Source organism: Halichoerus grypus, chromosome 5 (genome assembly GCF_964656455.1).
Source record: "Halichoerus grypus chromosome 5, mHalGry1.hap1.1, whole genome shotgun sequence".
In the NCBI taxonomy this organism is placed as follows: domain Eukaryota; kingdom Metazoa; phylum Chordata; class Mammalia; order Carnivora; family Phocidae; genus Halichoerus; species Halichoerus grypus.
In genome coordinates this window covers 40811363-40829449 of record NC_135716.1, presented here as the reverse complement: position 1 = coordinate 40829449, position 18087 = coordinate 40811363, and positions in this window count along the sequence as shown.

Below are 18087 nucleotides of genomic sequence, written 5' to 3'. Positions count from 1 at the left end.
CAGTGCAATCATAGTAAGGGAGAACTCGGAAGCAATCTCAAGACTGCTTTGTCTGGAACCAACAGGGTGAATTCTCCATATTACAAGTAGCTGGCCAATGGTTAAGTGGGACTGAAAAGGACATGGGTTTACTCTCAGATGGACCCAGGTTCCAATCCTGCTCTGCTGCAAGCTACTGAATTCCTCTGAGCATGGGTTTTCTCCAGAAAACGTAGAAGACACTCATTTCAAGGCTCTTTCTAAAGATTACATTTGATAATGTATATAGAGACCCTCTCTTATGTATGTACCTGTCACAGAGCAGATGCTCTTTGCTCCTCTGTCCACCCCCCTTACTAGTTTACACCCGTAGAAATTGAGTTGTTTGAAAGATCCGCAATAAAACAGAAAGCTGAATTACAAAATTGCTGTTTCCCAGAATTTTGTTCATGTAATCCTTTTGGATACTTACTTTAGACATCATTTTTTTTTTTAAGTTTTAAAGAAATTTTTAATTTAAGTAATCTCTGCACCCAACATGGGGCTTGAACTCATGACCCCTCCCCCCCCAAGATCAAGAGTCACAGGCTCTTCCCACTGAGCCAGCCAGGCACCCCTAGACATCATCTTTCAATATGTTATCTTTGTTTCATATTTTAGCCCCCTTATTTCCCACTGATCCCAGTTTTAAAATTCACTTATTTTGTGTGATCTCAGGGTTGTGAGATCCAGACTGGAGTTGTGCTCTGTGCTCAGCATGGAGTTGGCTTGAGATTCTTTCTCTCTCTCCCCCTCCCGGTTGTGCTCTCTCTCTCTCTCAAATAAATCTTTGAAAAATTCACTTACTTTGAAATGTATATTCTTTCATGCTTGTAGTAATTTTAGAAATTTTGGCATTTTCTAAAGTATATTTTCCCCCAGTGTTCATGCAAAGTTAAAACACCATGTTAAAGTATTGGCCTCTACAGTGCTTTTATTTTCAGGGAAAAAAAGGGCAGGGAGAAAAGATTTTTAGAGGAACAGGTTTAAAAAAAGTCAGGCCCAGCCCACTTCTTTCTTACTTTTGTACCTTTTCCTCTCTATGCCTCCTCTGCGAAACCTTCCTAACCCCTGTCTCTGTGCTCTTCAGTTCTGCTCACCTCACAGTACAATAATTACCTATTAAAATGTCTTCTATCTCCAACTAGGCCTTGGATCTTGTTTTGTTCATCTTTTTATAATCGGTACCCAGCAGTTCAGAGGCCTACAAAGTAGGACCTTGGTAAATACTGAATTGAATTATGCATAGGATATCCCATTATAGAACTTTAATTCTAAGGCTAGAGTGATGGATGGTAGAATTATTCACCAATTAATAAGTTTTTTTAAAATCCAAAGATTTTATTTATTTTATTTATTTATTTATTTATTTGACAGAGAAACAGCGAGAGAGGGAACACAAGCAGGGGGAGCAGGAGAGGGAGAAGCAGGCTTCCCGCTGAGCAGGGAGCCCAATGCGGGGCTCAATCCCAGGGTCCTGGAATCATGACCTGAGCTGAAGGCAGATGCTTAACGACTGAGCCACCAGGCACCCCAAATTAATTCTATTTTTTAGAAGTTTTTAGATTTAGAGAAAAATTGAGAGGGTAGAACAAAGCTCTATATATTCCTTCACCCTCCCTGACCACCTCACACAGTTTTTCCTATTATTGACACATTAGTCTGTCACATTTATTACCATATGAATCAATGTCAATGCATTATTAACTAAAGCCCATGCTTTATTCAGATTTCATCAGTTTTACCCTAATGTCTTATTGCTGCTGGATCCAAACCCATCGCATTTAGAACTCATGTCTCCTTGAGGTTCCTCTTGGCTGTGACAGTTTCTCAGATTTTCCTTATTTTTTTATGTCCTTGACAGTTTTGAGGAATGCTGGCCAAGTATTTTGTAGGATGCCTTTTTTTCTTTCTTTCTTTTTTTTATTTTTAAATTTTGTTTATTTGAGAGAGAGAGCAGAAGTGGGGGCGGGGAGGGAAGAGGGAGCCCAATGTGGGGCTCAAACCCAGGACCATGACTTGAGCCGAAGGCAGCCACTGAAATCACTGAGCCACCCAGGTGCCCCTGTGGTATGCCTTTCTAGTGGGATTTGTCTTATGTTTTTCTAATGGTTAAACTGAGGTTATAGGTTTGGAGGAAGAATATCACAGAGGCAAAGTGCCATTGTTATCATATCAAGAGTACATACTATCATCATGGTTTATGACTGTTGATGTTGACCTTGATCACATAGTAGTGTTTGTTGGGCTTTGACACTGTAAGAGTCACTTCCTCCATCCCCACCCTCAAATACTCTACTGCTTGGAAAGAAGTCACTGTATGCAGCCCACAGGGAAGGAGTGGGGAGCCATGCCCCTGCCTTTAAGATACAATATCTACGTCATTTATTTGGAATTCTACTAGATTTGTCTCTCTCCCATTTATTAACTCATTCAGTGATTTATTTATGTCAGTATGCACTCATGGATATTTATACTTTTTTGTTTTGGTTGTGTATTTTGAAGTATAATTCAATAGTACTTTATCTTGTTGCTCAAATTGTTCTAGCCTTGGCCAGGGTATTTTTAATACTTTTTTTTTTGTCATAGAGCTGATTTGAAGTTAAGCAAAAATGAATATGGCTAAATGATAACCAGTACATCTCATATGAAGAGAGGAATAAAACATTTTTTACCATTTACCATTAAACTTGTTTATTATCCATCTTAGCCAAAACGCATCAACAGAAAAAACATCCTTTCACATTTTAATACTGAATTGCCCATTAGACTATTCCTTTTATTGTCTCATCAAGGACATTTTCCAGTAAACCTATTTTTTGTCTTTTTTTTGTAATGGCGAGTGCGGTAGGATGACTGCTGGTGTAGCTGGGCACCACTGTCTTGATCTTAGCCAGCAGTTTCACCACCGCTGCCGTCTGCATCGGCATAGCAAACGTTAACACTGTGAAAACAGTTTTGACCTCGTGGTCTCCCTGAAAGGGCCTTTGGGACCCCAAAGATTCCCAGACCACACACTGAGAGCTGCAGGTGTCGTCTTAGTTATTCCTTTCTTCTTTTTTCTGAGCCTCGTAATTATAACTAGTACTTCCCGAGCAGGGTGAGGTGCTAAGCTCTACTCTAAGCTTTTCCATTGTATTAACTCCTTGCCGTCCTCCACCAACACTATGAGGCAGGTGCTATTATTGTCATCCCCGCTTCACAGGTGAGACACAGATGTAGTTTGCCCAGGACCCACAGGGGAGTCTGACTCCAGCACTCCTGTGCTGTGCTGCTTCCAGTTACCACCGGGTCATTTCCAAATTAATCCTCTTTTTTCCTCCGCCTTAGTTCAGTAGGACTCCCAATCTCTCCTCAGTACAGTGAGCTCCCAGCTGGTTCTCTTGACATGTGTTGCCCCTTCTGATCTGCTTTCCAATGTATTGCCAAAGCTCTCTTTCTTTTGCTTTTTAAGGTTTTATTTATTTGAGAGAGAGCTAGAGAGAGCATCAGCTGGGGGAGAGGCAGAGGGAGAGGGAGAAGCAGACTCCCCGCTGAGCGGGGAGCCCAATGCGGGGCTCGATTCCAGGACCCTGGGATCACAACCTGAGCCGAAGGCAGACGCTTAACCCACCGAGCCACCCAGGCGCCCCCAAAGCTCTTTCTCAAGCACAGAATTGCCCACACCACCACCGCCGCCCTGCTATCGATTGCCTTGGGGTAAAGGCCAGAGCCCGTAACACACAAAGCCTCCCGCACCTGGGAAATCCAACTGCAGGGCTGTTCTACACACCCCCTGCCCTTCTCAACTAGACCTTTGTACTTACACTTCTCATTCCTCCCTCCGCTGCCTTCCCTCAACTAATTCCCACAGCTCCATTACTACTCAAACACCACCTCCTCCAGAAAGCTGTCCTGCTCTGAGGCGGGGCTCTTTACACTCCTTTTTTCCCACTTCCTCCTTTCCCCCATGCAAGAGCTCCTTGGGGGCAGGAACTGACACCCACATGCCTGGCCAACCACAGTCCCCTTTGTGGAATGGATGGAGGGGGCAGCCGAAGTGTGCCCATCTGGCCAGCCCTCCTAAACCAGACTCCAGGGACCACTCCCTTTGCAGGGGGCATGTTGGAGGACTCAGCAGGGTCATGGCTGAGTGCTGCCCTCTAGAGGCAAGCTGTTTCTGGCATCTGGGATTCCAGAAGCGCCTAGGAGTCTAGGCGGAGAGAGCCTGGCTCTGTGGGAGCTGCCTTCAGCCACCCTGGGGGCTGGGGTGGGGGGTGCACTTGAGAAGAAAGGCATCTTAACGTGTGGGAGCTAGAGCCCCTTAGAAATGGCCGGTCCAGCTCCTGAAGGGTTTGTGGTAACTCCACAAGGAGAAAGAACAGGGATAAACAGGGCAGTGTTGGAAATCCAGAAGCTCCAGGTAGAGGCTGAAGTTGGCAGGTAGATGAGGGTGGATCAGCCTGCTCTGGGCTAGGCACTGTTCTTGTTAACTGCAGGGGATACGACAGTTAACAAGAAATGGCCCCTATCTGCAAGAGCTTACTATATATCTATTGGGGTGGGGGGACAGGATCAACGTGTAACAAATAACTATCATTAAGCAGTAGAGAAAAGAAAAAAGTAATATGATAGAGGGGTCTATTAAGCTGTACGGGGTGGGGAGTGAATTGGGAAGGACTCACAGAGGTGGTGACATTTTGTCTATTTCATTCATTAATTCAACAAACACTAGGACACAGTAGTGAAGCAAACGAAAATTCCTGCCGCCTTGGAGCTTAATTTTAGTTAAGGGGTATAGAAAACAAACATACGTCAGATAGTAATAAGAAGAAAAATAAAAGCAGGATAATGTGCTGGGAGGTGCTGTATTAGATGATCAGGGAATACTAATTGGTGTGACATTTGATCCGAGAACTGTGAAGTGAGAGAACAAGCCATGCAGATAAGGAGGAAGAACATTCCAGGCAGGGGAACAGGGAGTCCAGAGGAGCTTGGCTTATTTAATGGACAACAAGGAGGTCATTATGGCTGGAATGTAGTGAGGGAGGGAGGGAGAAGAGGCAGCAGGAAGGAGCGTTTAAAAATGCCCCGTGGGACTGCTGGGTGGAAAATAGACTCCGAGGGGAGATCAGTTAGTAGACTAGAGTGATCCAGGTGAGAGATGATGGCGACTTGGAACAGGCTCGGGTGGTAGGGTTGATGAAAGCTGGTTGCATCCAGAATGGATGTTGAAGGTAGAGCTGAAAGGATGTGCTGATGGATTCAATGTATGCGACAGAGCCAACTCAAAGGTGAACAACTAGCTGAATGGCTATCATTTATTGGAATTGGGAAGATGAAGGGAGGAGTGGCTTTAGGGCAGAATGAAATCAAGAGTGGGTTTTGGACAGATTAAATGTTAAAATCTTTCCATACATTTTATTACGAAAATTTTAAAGATTTATTTACTTATTTTAGAGAGAGAGCATGGGGCAGGGTGAGGGAGAGAGAATCTTAAGCAGATTCTGCACTGAGTGCAGGGCCTGACGTGACACAGGGCTCCATCTCACGACCCTGAGGTCATGACCTAAGCCAAAACCAAGAGTCAGGTGCCCCTTTTAGGAAAATTTTAAATGCCTATTAAAGCTGAAAGAATTTGTAATGCATACCCATATATCTAGCACCTAAATTTCACCAACATTTTGCTATTCCTACTTTATCATAGTTCTCTCCATCTATCCATTCCTCTATCCACTATTTCATCTTATTTTTGGGTGCATTTCCAACAAAACTGAAGATACCAGTATATTTCCCCCTGAATACTTCAGCATTCCTAGCATTAACAGAGTTCAATATTTGTTGTTTTTTTTTTTTTTTGAGGTAAAACTTACTTAAAATGAAAAGTACAAATGCTACATATACATTCTTAATGGACACACTTTTGTAACCCAAACTCCTGTCAAGTTATAAAACATTACCACCACCCCCAGAAAGTTCCCTTTCCCTGGCAATCCCCCCTTCCACCTTCCACCATCAGGGAGCCACTGTTCCGAGTTTTTTCCACCATAGACTGGTTTTACTAGTTCGCTGCTAGAACTTCATCTTATATACAAACTGCATTATACGTGTGCATATCCACACACACACATAGCATCACAGTGGCCTCTTCCACTGAACGCGTTTTTGACTCTCATCCATGCCGCTGCACATACCGGGACTTTGTTCACTGCTTAGTGTTCCATTGGGTCTAGACACCAGTGTATTTTTTAGGATTTGGCTATTTTACGTAGAGGTGCTGTGCACATTCTTGTATTTGAATATTCCTGCTGTGAACACTTGTGGACAAACATGTTCATTCCTTTTAGGTAGTTACCTCAGAGTAGAATGTCTGAATCGTAGAGTAGATATGGGTTTCAGTTTTACTGAAAAAACAAAAAACAAGAAAACCACCACCAATTTGTTGTGATGAGCACCAGGTGTTGTGTGTAAGTGTTGAATCACTAAATTCTACACCTGAAACCAATATTACACTGTATGTTAACTAACTGGAATTTGAATAAAAACTTGAAAAAAAAAAAACCTGGAAAAAAAAAAACCTGTCAGACCTTTTTTCAAAGGTCCATCAACAAAAGAATGGGTAAACACATTGTGGTTCTAGTCACATTGTGGAGCGCTGTGCTGTAGTTCAAATGAAGTAGAGCACGAGTATCAACATGGACCCTTTTCAAAAATATAATGTTTGGGAAAAAAGCAAATTTTAGATAGAAACATTCAGTATGATACCATTTATATAAAGTTGGAAAGCATGTGAAACAGGTGTTACATATAGCTATTGATACATACTTAGTAATAGCATAAAGGAATGTTTTGCAAAAATAATGATTTCAGGGTAGTGGTATCTCGGGATGGGGGCAGGAAGACGAATGGGATCAGAGGGGTTTGTAATAGGTTTCACCTGTGTCGTTAAAGTTGTATTTCCTTAAAATCTTCTGAAGCAAACACGGTAAAAATGTTAAGATTTTATAAAGCTGAGTGATGTATACACGTTCATTTTACTCATCTTTATGCCTTCTGGTTCTCTGATTTCTGACTTGTGTCTAAGGAGCTTCTCCTGAAGTGTTTATCTCATTTACTCCTTCGCCCCTGGCTTCTACTTCTGTAGGTAGTTGAGACTGAGCAGAGCCAGGGTTCAGGGGACAGAGCTGCTCACCCCTCTCCTGAGCTCCCTCTGGGGGGAAGGGAGGGCAGGAGTGCGGGAGAAGCTCCCTGGGAGGCCTCTGGGGGGGCGGGGGGTGTCCTGGCCGGTAGAGCCCCTCGGACCTGGGAGGCTACTACCACCTGCAGATGACTTCCAGCCCTTCCTTCCCACCTGCTTCCTAAATTTAGGTCTGTGATCTGGGCCAAGCTCTCCATCCAATCCCAGGTCCAAACCCTACCTAAAATTGAGCGATATATTAAAATATTTGTTTTGTTCCATTGTTCAGGGTTTTCTCTTCAGGGACTCTTAACTTTACATTAGTGCAATTTCCTTTGCCTGCCTGTCTTCCCGATCATGGCTTCTGTAATGATTTTTATTTATTTCTACTTTATCTTCTTCACTTTTCTTCTCTGTTTTCCACAGCGTCCTCTAGAGTGGTGCCTCTTCTCGCTTGTGTTTCTTGTAATTTGGTTTCTGAAACACGGTTGTGTTTTTCTTACCCTTCTTCTCTAACTCTCCCAGTTCCTGTTTCAGGTCTTCCTGTTGTCTGTGACCTTCTGCTGCACGGCCATCCCTTTCTTGAGTGATTTCTGCCCCGTCAGCCTCTTGGCGCAGTGGCTATTGCCTGGTGACACGTTTTAAATGTTATAATAGGATGTTGATTAAATTTTTTCTTCTGCCCCCGTGGCAACAGTTTTCTGATGAGTTTTCCTAGTCTGCAGGGAAGTTCTGCTCCTCCTTTTCAGATTTTTTTTTCAGGCGGTGCCTTTGTACGGATGTTTTTCTTACGGTGCCTCTGACGGGATGTTGAGTGACAACTTTTTATCATTTATTTTTGCATGAGTTGGATTTTTCAAAACCAACGGTTTGCAAGAGAATTCTGTGATGGGAGTGGGGAAGCTTGCCTCCTTTCTCAGCTCGAGGGCTCCCTCCTCTGTTACTGCAGGGATGTATACTTTATTTACCATGCGGCGCCTCGTCTGAATTTCAGATCCCAACCTGGCTCAGGAGGGCTCCCATGACCGGTAGGAAGCTCCCCTGGTTCCTTCCCCCGACGGAGCCACTGGCTCCGAGGGTCCTGCCCTGCCCGCCAGCGTGCTCCTCGCTCTTTCCTCCCCTGCCCCTGGGAGTCCTGCAGGCACTTGAGTGATTGCTTTCTTCCTCTTCCTAGTCCTGCTCATGGCCCTTCCCAGGCTGAGCCCTCTCCTGCGGGGGTTGAATTTTCGCTGGGGACTGCTGGGACCTGCATCTCCCCTGCCCCCCCCCCCCCAGACCCCTGGGCAGTTTCTGGGCTCTCTTGTGAGCACGTTGGAGTGCACTGTCCTGGTGCAGGGGTGAAGCCGCACACAGTAGGAAGCTTGTGACCGTTCTCACTTCCTCATTTCACCGAAAATGTAAGTTTGTAGTGGTCTCAAGCCTTCATTCCCGTAGCTCTGAATGATTTTCAGGGGAACTGGAAAGATTCTGCACAAAGCTGTCAGCATGCTCCCCTCAGGCTGCTCTGGAGTCCCTCGTCAGGCATTCAGAGCTCCCCTGCCCTCCCCGCCCCAGTCTGGTTTTCCCCCCAGCTCTTAGGTGTGACCACGGCTCCAGCCAGACTGGTCTGTTCACCATCCCAGGAACTCAGCATCCAAATTTCTTTCCCTGCATTCCTGCTTTTTCCATGACTGCAATGTTCCCTCCAGGGGCCTCTTTATGGTAGCCGTTGTTTTTGGTGACTCAGCCAGCAGGCATTTCTCCCTCTCCCTTTCTTCTGGTGTCAGAACCTACCCATCATCCACCAACAGGGATAGGTGGGCGAACGGAGCTTGTTGATCATGGTGCCCCGTCGGTGGGCAACAGCAACTGTTTCAGGGAAAGCCAAGTGGTCCAAGCAGGGCCAGAGTCCCTCCCTGAGTATTCCTTCCCTGAGAGCTAGCTAAGAAGCTTGCGTCTTGCTCCGAGGTCACCGTATCAAACAATGTTCATCTGGAGGAACACCCCATCTGCAATATGAAAGCCTATGGTGACACAGAGAGCAGAGAGAGAGGGTTTCCTTGTTTAAGTCCTGGATCCACCCTGAGGTTCCTAATAGCACGAGCCAGTCTATTACAGTTTAGCTTAAGAGACGGAGTCAATTTTGCCAGGTGCAACCGAAAGCACCTTCCTTTGTTCTCTGTCGCCCTGGTGCTTTTACCTGTTGTAACACACAGCACACTGTGTGGTCACTGTCATTGCCGGTTACTGTATCGGTCTGTACCCCCACTGAAAGCCCTTTCCGGCAGGATGCACACTTGTTCGCCGTTGGGTGCCCGGTACCTGGCATTGTGCCTGGCCAGCATTGGGCAGTCAATAAATATTCATTTGAAACTACATTTCTGCTTTTCCTAACTCCTCCCATCACTCAGGGTCTTAGAGTGCAAGCCCTTCGTGGAGCCTCCCACACCAAGTGAGAGAACGCATGTAAAACGTCCAGCTCTGTGTGCAGCACAAAGCAGACTCTCAGCGGAACCACAGCCTTCGTGCCCCGAATTCCTCAACTCAGAAGCGATGGCTCCCTCCTTGGAGCTCCTTTATCTCATTTAATCCAGTGGCATCTACTTAGACTGTCGCATATCGGAGTTATTTGCGTTTCTCTTTTAAGTTTTCAGATATCGTAAATGCCAGAAGCGAGGGCCCAGCACAGTGCGCTGTAGAATACCCTGCAGAATGCATAATGATTGGTCCTTAAGAGCTCACAGCGGGGCTGGTGGTCCGTTAGGAGCTACAGGAGTCCTAGTGGTAAGTCCTGGGGCAGATCCAGAGGAACCTGTAAAAAGGGGAAAGCTGAATCATACTTCTGCAGAATGTAGAGATGAATGCTGTTTGAAAATCTATTTAAGCCGTGACAACCAGCTGTGGCTGAAAAAGAGCTGGGATGATCCCCCTGCCCAGACGTCTCTCTCCTTGGTAAAGACTGTTAACGTGTCCAGGCTCTGAGGACTTGAAATTAGAAAGGAGGTGTGAGGAGTCAGAGTTTATAATGCCTTTGGTTCTGATAAGGGGAAACGGAGTGTTGCCAAGAGGTCAGAAGCTCCGGGTCCAGAACTAGGTTTTCGACCTCTCAATCGGCTTCATACCTTCCTTTGGCTGTATCTTCCATATATGATTCGTATCATCCAACCGATTCAATCTTCTGATAGAATGTAAGCTCCAAAAGGCCGGGGACTTGGTCTGTGTTGCGCAGTGTTCAATCTCCTAACACCCTCAGCAGTGCCTGATCACTATGGAGCCTTAACAGGAGCTCTGTACACATTTACTGAATTCATCTCTCTCCTAGAGATATGTACAGGATACAGCTTCTTTACCCTTGACATACCTTGCTAAAATATTCATGTGCCCAGATTCCCTTATCTGATCCAGATATTAGAAGAACTTTCAAGTCCAAGTCCATTAGGTCAGTAACTTCCAATATCCTATTCACTAAGGTAGCTCTGGTGCCCCAAATACTTGGTCAATATTTATGGAATGAATGATTGAAGTGTTTGATGAGTGAAGTTTAAATTGAGCAAAGAAATGGAAGTGAGTGGCTCAGATTTAGTAAGAATATTATACTACATTTGTTTTAACACTGTTAGAGTTTATAAATGCTCTCACGAATACCCCCTCACTTGAGTCTTGCAACAACCCTACGAGGTCTATTTGGTAAGTTATAGATGAGGAAAAAGGCTCAGAGGAATCAAAGGGCTTGTCTAAGATTACGTAGCTTGCAGGTTGGAACTTGAACCCAAGACTTGACTCCAAGTTTTACGATCATTCTTCTTTTTCATGGATACCAATAGAAGGTGAGACAAAATAGAAAACAATCAACATTTCATAATTTGAACTGTAGAATCTTGGAGTTGGAGGTGGCCTTGCACATCAAAACTTTCAAACCCGTCCCTCATTTTTCGAAATAGGAAAGTAAGATTCAGAGAGGTTCTCTGACGTATCTCAAGGCACATCTCCAGCTGAAGAAGTAATTACACTGAAGCGGGCTCCTTCACTTACCGGCTCTGGTTTGTCTTCAGGCTTCACTCTCAGCTGGAGAGAGTGGATCAAACATGTAGGAGAGCAAGCTGCCCTCTGCTTTCCTGCACCGGAGCCCCTGGAATCCCCTGGAAGCCCAGCCCCCTCAGAATCCTCCAGCTCTGACAGGAGCATGGCCCCAGCTGAAGGAAACTTGGTTTTTCTCTCTCCTGCTCTCTGTCATTTCTTTTTCCTTCTTTGTTATTTACCTTGCAGGTGAGGGGTGAGAGTTGTGGAAGAGGTATCCAGCCAAGGTTCCCTACTTCCTCCCCTGTAAGATCTGGTTTTGATAAAGGTCTCGGAGTTTGAAAGTTAGTAAAAGTAACCTCATTTCACTCTCCATTTATTTACTGGTTTTGAACTGTTCACACCTCAGAACCTAGTTTTGTTTTCCTTTCTTTCTCTGATGCCCCCTGGTATAGACCCTGCCGGCTAGCTGAGGGTTCATGTTGCAGGGAATCTTGCCTCTGTCCAGTAGGAATGACTCTACCAGGCCTTAGAGAAGATCATTCCACTGACTGGCCTTGCACGTCACTCTGTCTTTATGAGTCGAGCCTGAAAAACAAGAGCACGAACCTCAATCTTACCAGTAATCAGAGAAGTGCAATGACATGCCATTTTTCAACCATCCAATAGGCAAAGAGAAAGAGAGAGACAGAGAGAGAGAGAGATTGCTAATATTTTGTGCTGGCCAGAGGGTGAGAAAATGAGCCCACATACATTGCTGCCATAAATAGGAATTACTGTTACCTCTTGGGAATGCAGCCTACTATCTGTTAAAATAAAAAGCAATACAGAGATTACATTCAGCAATGTTATTCTTGTTCGTTCGTCCTGTGGAAATCAAGGTTCCAGTTTGTAAAGTCATATGTTCAGGAAAGTTTACCACAACATTATTTGTAATTGCAAAAGCCCAAAAACAATTTGAATTTGTCAGGAAGTGTTGAATAAATTGTGGTTTGTCTGTGGTACAGTGCATATCACGCACTTTTAAAAACGGAGTTAGGCTTACACGTGTGGACTGAGAAAGCCCTGACTGTTATCGTGTGCGTATAGCAGTAGTGAAAGTTACAGATCAACACTGACAAAATGGGGAAAATAAAATCTTTATATGTGTGTCTATGTAATTACATGACTATGGAGAAAGAAGGGGCAGGATACCATCTCAGCTAGTAAATTTTGTAATCTTGAATTGGAATGGGGCCTGAGACATCAACACATCTCTGTTGTTGGACTTGTTACAACAAGCATGCATTGGTATTGTGATTTTTTTTGAAATAAAGTGAAAAAAATTGAGAGAATGGGTTTGAGAGATAGACAGGTGGGTTATAATCTAGTTTCTGTCGCTTACTAGTTGTAAGAGGTTTGGTTAGTTACCTAACCTCAGTCCTCATCTCTAAAAGGGGAATAATATCTACCTCACTGTGTTTGATTAAAGGAAGTATACAAAGCATGTCTTACACTGTAATCCTTCTGTTTCTTTTTCCTTCTACACAAGCAATTTGCAGAATATTAAAACATACATAAAACGTGTTGGCAATGCTACCAGTGTGTGTTATCCCAATGTTCTCAACTTGACATTGGCCTACCAAAGATGTAGAATAGTGTCTCTCTGGGAAAAAAACATCTGGGTGATAATCTCTATTTCCCTCCTTAATCCTTACAGAGACAAAGTAAGAATGATTCACGATGACACCTCGGCCCTCTGGGGGTTATTTACCCAGGACCTCAGTCAGTAACCCAGCTGAGAAGTAGGAAGGGCTGAAAAGGACCTCTGAGCAGCCAAAACAGATGTACTAAAGTTCAAGCTCTTACTGGATCATTTGTTCTTATTTTAGACAACCCAGGTAAGCTTTTCCAGCCCTGGCACATTTGGGGGGGAGGCTACGACAGGCAGTACCCTGCCAACAGGCAGGAGGGACGGCTGGTCTGAGCCCAGGGGTGCGTGGAAGACAAGGACTCAGCAAGCTGGATGGCCTGGAGCCAGGCCCTGTTTTCACAGTGAATAATTCATCTTCAAAATGGCGATGCTGAATTATTAGGGAGAAATTAATTCATTCTTTACATAATATTGTAAAAATTATTTACTTAAGTAATCTCTACACCCAACATGGGGCTCGAACTCATGATCCCAAGATCAAGAGTCGCATGCTCTTCCGAGTGAGCCAGCCAGGCGTCCCTCATGCTTTATATAATCTTATAAGTACCTCTAATACTAGAAGTATTACTACCAGAGAGGATTAAACTTTTTCAGTGTTGCTGCTTAAAAACTAAGTATCAGTTTCATATTAGTGCCAGAATATAACAGAGGTCTTTATCCAATGAGGGAAAGATAGAAATCTGCGTAGCCAAGAGTGACAGGTATTAGAAATTGTTCAAAAAGGATATTAACCTGGAACAATGGAATGATTTCCTACAAGTGTGTTATTTGCTTTTTTGCTAAAATAGGGTCTACAATCTATACTCCAAAATCCTTGGGGCCTGGGGAATTTTGGAACTCAGAATTTTTCAGATTTCTTGAAAGGTAGTATGTATATAACGTTGTATGTTATAGAACAGCTCCAGCAGGGCCTAAGGCAGCAAATCAGAATCAAACATACTAACACTTCTACAGTGAAATAGTGTGTAGTTTATTTAAATAATAATAAATTACTAAATGAAATAGTGGGATAAAAATAGATTGTGAATGCTCTAATATTCTTATTTCTAAGAAAACATTTTATAAATCTTTAAATACATGCAGGTTCAAATGCAGCTAAATATGCCTGTGCATATGCAAACCATGAACATTTATCACCTCTGGTTGCCTGAGCATCCAGAGGAGAGGAGCCTCAGTGCCTCTCACCAGCTGCAGGCTGGAGGTGGCCCCGTGACCGCAGGAGCTGGGTTAAGGGAAGCATTCTAACAGGGGCCTCTTTAAGGATTTCTCCCCATGCCCGATGGTTCATTAATGTAGGTTTCCATCTAAGCAGTTCTCTTTAATTACCAAAACTACCATAAACTCACATACATTGATAAATGTGTGGTTCAAGCCCAGCTGTTGACTCATGACACATTTTCGCCATATCATCTAAGTTTTTTCTACCTGTTTACAATTTCATCTTCATCAGTGCTATTATCCTCATGATTATCTATATTTTTTTATTTATTTTTAAAGATTTTATTTGTTTATTTGACAGAGAGAGAGAGAGAGAGATCACAAGTAGGCAGACAGGCAGGCAGAGGGAGAAGGAGAAGCAGGCTCCCTGCTGAGCACAGAGCCCGATGTGGGGCTTGATCCCAGGACCCTGGGATCATGACCTGAGCCGAAGGCAGATGCTTAACCATCTGAGCCACCCAGGCGTCCCATGATTATCTATATTTAAAACCACTTCACACACCCATTCGGTTAGCTACTATAAAAAAGAACAAGTGTTGGCGAGGATGGAGAGAAATGGGAGCCCTTGTGCACTGTTGGTGGGAATGTTAAAATGGTGCGGTCACTGTGGAGAACAGTAAGGCATTTCCTCAAGAAAACAGAATTATCATGTAATCAGCAATTCCATACAGTCAGACTTCTGGGTACTCAAAAGAATTGGAAGCAGGGTCTCAGATATAATATGCACCCATTTTCATAACAGCATTATTCACAGTAGCTAAAATATGGAAGCAACCCAAGTCTCCATCGACTGATGAATGGATAAACAAAATGTAGTAAAACATACAATGGAATTTTTTTAAAAAACATTTTATTTTTGGGGCGCCTGGGTGGCTCAGTCCGTTAAGCAGCTGCTTTCGGCTCAGGTCATGATCCTGGGGTCTTGGGATCGAGCCCCACATCCGGCTCCCTGCTCAGCGGAGAGCCTGTTTCTCCCTCTCCATCTGCCTGTCACTCTGCCTACTTGTGCTCTCTCTCTGTCAAATAAATAAATAAAATCTTTAAAAAAAAAAAAAAATTTTTATTTTTAAGAAATCTCCACACCCAACGTGGGGCTCAAACTTACAACCCAGAGATCAAGAGTCACACACTGCACCTCTGCCAACGGACCCAGCCCAGCACCCCCTTACAGTGGAATATTATTTAGCCTTAAAAAAGGAAGTCCTGCATTATGCCACGATATGGATGAACCTGGGGCGACACTATGCAAAGTGAAATAGGCCAGTCGCAATAAAGGCAAATATTGTATGATTCCACTCCTATAGGCTACTTCAAGTAGTCAAAAATCATAAAGACAGAAGTTGTAAGGTTGCCAGGGACTGGGGGGAGGGAAGAATAGCGAGTTGTTGTTTATAGGTATAGAGTTCCCATTTTACAAGATGAAAAGAGTAATGCGGATGCTTAGTGATGATAGTTGCACAATAATGTGAGTGTATTTAATACCACTTAACTGTGCACTTAAAAATGGTAAAAAATGGTAAATTTTATGTGTATTTTACCACGATTTAAAAAAAAATTTTGTGCACACAAATCTTAAAAAAAAAAAACACCACTTGAGCAATGTTCTCATTCAAGACCCGCACAACAGGAGGGTCACTGTCGATGTGGAACATTTCGTTGGTGTCGGCTTTATAATCTGGCTGACAAACTTTTGGCATACGTTGTCTCCTCATTAGTGCTATGAAATCCTTCAAAGTCTTCAGAGATTTGGTTTCAAACATCACTGTAAGCCAAAGTCCACGCCAAGCTTTTTTAAAAATAAATTTCCAATTTTGAAGTAATCTTAGATTTACAGACAAGTTGCAAAGATAGTGCAGAGTTCCCGTGTGTCCTACACCCATCTTCCACTAACATCAAATAACCATGGCACATTTGTCGAAACTAAGAAATTCATAATGGTATAGTACTATTAACTAACGTCCACATTTTATCAGATTTCACCGATTTTCCCACTAATGGCCTTTTTTTTCCTGTCCTAGGATCCAGTCAAGGACACTTCACTGCATTTAATCATCCTGTCTCCTGAGTCCCCTCTAGTCTGTGGTACTTTCTTAGTCTTCCCTTGTCTTCCGCAACCTTGAAGCTTTTGAGGAGTGTGGTTGCATATTTTGTAAAATGTCCCTCAATTTGAGTCTAGTTTTTCTCATAGTCAAAGTGTGGTTATGCATCATATCAAGGCCAAGCACTTTTTTTTTTTTTTTTAAAGATTTTAAGTAATCTCTACACCAAACTTGGGCTCAAATTCATGACCCTGAGATCAAGAGTCACATGCTCTACTGACTGAGCCAGCTGGGCACCCTGCCAAGCATTTTTATTATTTTTTTAAAGATTTATTTATTTGAGAGAGAGAGCAAGAGAGCACAAGCAGGGGGAGTGGGAGAGGGAGAAGCAGGCTCCCCGCTGAGCAGGGAGCTCCACACAGGGCTTGACCCCAGGACCATGACCTGAGCCGAAGGCAGACGCTTAACAACTGAGCCACCCAAGCGTCCCACCCACGATTTGCACAGAAAAGCCCAGGGAAACTATATATACCTTTTGAATACCTTGCCATTTGCTCTATCCCGTTCTCCACTCACTCACCCGTGTTGTTGAGGTTTTCCCAGGGATGTCGCTCCAGGAAAGAGCAGTTTCGTCAGCACTGTCAGTGTGCTCAGGAAAAATGTTTTCATCAGATATGATTTTATCAAATTCATCAATTTTCCGATGCTTGCTGATCGTTAGAAGCTGTCCCCACCTGATGTGCAGGCTGTTTTATGCAATGATGCTCCTTCACCTCCCAGCGCCACCTTGATGAATGTTCAGGCACATCTTCAAGGTTCAGTTCTTCATGGTAGATGCTAGCCGTATTCTAGTTATAGATTCACTTCTTGTTGAATGCACTCAACCAAAATGTGGTCAAGATCTTAAATTTTGAGGGGGGCGCCTGGCTGGCTCAGTTGGTAGAGCCTGTGACTCTTGATCTCAGGGTCGTGAGTTTGAGCCCCATGTTGGGGGTAGAGATTACTTAAAAAAAGATTTTCTTTTTTTTAAGATTTTATTTATTTGTCAGTGAGAGAGAGGGCACAAGCAGGGGGAGTGGCAGAGGGAGAGGGAGAAGAGGCTCCCCGCTGAGCAAGGAGCCCGATGTGGGGCTCGATCCCAGGACCCTGAGCTGAAGGCTGATGCTTAACTGACTGAGCCACCCAAGTGTCCCTAGATTACTTAAAAATTTTTTAAAAATCTTTAATTTTTGTCTCATGCAATGTTTTCTTATTTTTATTCTTGTTCATCATCACTATAAAACTTAAACAACTTCTGTTTCTTTAAGTCATAGGAAGTAATGATTCTACTTCATAATCTTTAGTAAAATACCTCACAAATGCACCAGGACTGAGCTTCTGTAAGGACTTTACTCTCTGTGCTGTACTGTTAATGAGAGATGCTTCTTTTCTTCTGTCTTCTATTACCAGAAGGGGATCTTTGATGTTGATGTTTTCATGGTTACAAAAGAACAAAAAAAAAAAGGCCACAAAATACCAGCACTCAGCAGATATTTTGAGAGGGGTATTATGACAGCTGAGTCTTTGGTCAGTTCAAGCCCGTTTTGCTGCAAAATAAGTTTTGGTGTCAAACTTATGGGATAACTTTTGGTTTTAAGGGCTTTTCAGATCAGAATTTCAGATAAGGAGTTGTGGACCTCATTTTTTTTGTAGAGAATTTTTTATGCAGTGGAAGAAATATCAGTTTCCTGCTGTATGAAGAAATGCTTCCTGAGCACCTAGGACAGGAACTCCCTTTATTTTATTTTATTTTAACCAGAGACCCCCTTTAGTCTTGGAACAATGTGTGTCTAATGACCAAACAAGGGTTCTGACTGCCATGGGTCACCAGCCTCATCACACCGAAATGATGTCATTTGTAGAAAGAATCATTTGGACTGGCACACCAATTCAGCTTATATGTAAAACTTACTGGCTTTATAACGTAG